Raw genomic sequence first — 1,957 nt, 5'->3', positions numbered from 1 at the left:
TGGGTGACTGAAAACATGAAAAGTTTTGAATGCATGGTGAAGTTGAGTGCAAACAAGAGTGAATGTTCATGCATGCAAACAATGAGTGCAAGATTCATAAAACGAAGAAACAAGCATGTGTGTGAAGTGAGTCTCCGCAACGACGACCGTAAGTGCAAAAGCAATGTCATGCATCAAAACGACAACAAGTGTTCAACAAAACCAAGCAAACAACACTCACACAAAATGAAATACAAAAAGCAACAAAAAAGCAGCAAAAGACATGAAAAGAAGACTTACCCAGAAAAAGTTGAGCTGAATGATCCTAGATGCGATGTGGGATGTTATAGCTCCAAGATCAATGTGAGGAATGAGCTTTGAAGTGTCAAATAAATAAGTTTGATAAGATCGAGGCTTATGACTCGCATTCCACAAATCTAGGAAAAAGTGACACTTGGCGGGAAGTTTCTAAAGCGACTTTTGCATGTAACCTCCAACTGCTAAAAATGGATCCCTAAAATCTAGGGATGCTTTTTACTTGTTTCTTTTTTTCTTTTTCAGGAAAAAGAAGCCTATGCATGCGAATCAAGATTGCTCAATCCTGGAGGGTGCTAGTCAACCTGGGAGCACATGCAATAGTTTGCAAGCTTGGGAATGACATTTGCGCAGTTTCTGCGCTCAACAAGTATGGTTGCCCATCATGCATTGCGCAATTTATGGACTGAAGGCTTGGTTTTTGGTCATAAATGCGCAATTTTTTAGATGAATCCTAGTGTTGGGCTGCATTGCGCAATTTTAAGAGGGAAGGCTGCCTGACTGAATTGCACATTTCTGGAGCCTAGCAGGAAACCCAGATGGATTGCACAATTTCCCAATGGAAGTCTAGTTGCCCACCAGAATTGTACAATTGACTAGGTGAAAATCAAAACCAGAAAATGACTATGTTTCGTAGTGTCAATCTTCGTGTGGGAGGCAAACAAGTTGACAAGAATAGGCTGGTAAGCCACTGAAACTCAACTGAAGCATTTTTACTTGGACAGTGCAAGACATGCTCCTAAGGATGGTTGGTAGGAGGCTCCAAAATGAAGCTAAGGAAAAATTTTGGAGGGTGGTTGTAGCCGCTACAACACTTGGAAACACACTGGTAGAACTCAAACTCTCAAAACAGACCTTATTTCATGAAAAGCAAGTCCAACTCCTCCGGAAGTATTGTTCAGTTCTTAGATCATCTTGGTTTCCACACTAGCTTGATTGAAAGATGTGGCACCTGCCACGCTCTTGATCGGTCAACACACATTCCAAGGCAAGTCAACACAGTAGTTTCGACTGGGGATGAGGGGTATATTGGTACACAAAAAATATGACAGTTAGAGTTTAAGTTCACCTCTGGTGTTGCTCCACTGTCAGCAGGCCTGGATAGTACCCCCGCAGGGTCACGCAGGATCACAAGCATCGCTTTGCTATCAGCGAGCTTGGTCAGTATCTCGACGGAGTTACTTGCATCACCTCTCTATGTAGGAAGCCTTTCTCTTCTTTCACCTTATTCATTTTTCAAATTTTTCACATTTTCATTTTTTTCAAGAACTGTGCATAACACTTATTCATTTCAGAGGTGGAAGAGGGATCCCAACTTATTGAGAGCGGAAGAGGTTTCTCCTTTAGAGAAGTATTTATGTATACCTCTGACATACTTGTTAAGATTTTCCCCCTCACCTTACTCTACTTGACGGAGCTGACAAGGGTTAACCCAAAACAACTGACTAGAGTAGGTGGTACTAGTTAGTGCGCAAGAGTTGTGTTTTCACCAAGTTTTATTTCGAACATAACGTATTTTTCATTGGTGTATCATTGATTGAAGACAACAAGTTCTACATAAAGAGACAAGATAACATATAACCAAGTATTGATAGCTCTACAATTCCTCTTGTACTTTACCCTGCTTGTTTCAAGAGTCACGCATGGTTTCATGCGAAACTAA

Source organism: Pinus tabuliformis, chromosome 9, assembly GCF_031772625.1.
Source record: "Pinus tabuliformis cultivar Carrire ecotype Pingquan chromosome 9, CPIR1, whole genome shotgun sequence".
Taxonomy (NCBI): domain Eukaryota; kingdom Viridiplantae; phylum Streptophyta; class Pinopsida; order Pinales; family Pinaceae; genus Pinus; species Pinus tabuliformis.
Note: the sequence above shows the minus strand (reverse complement) of the source record.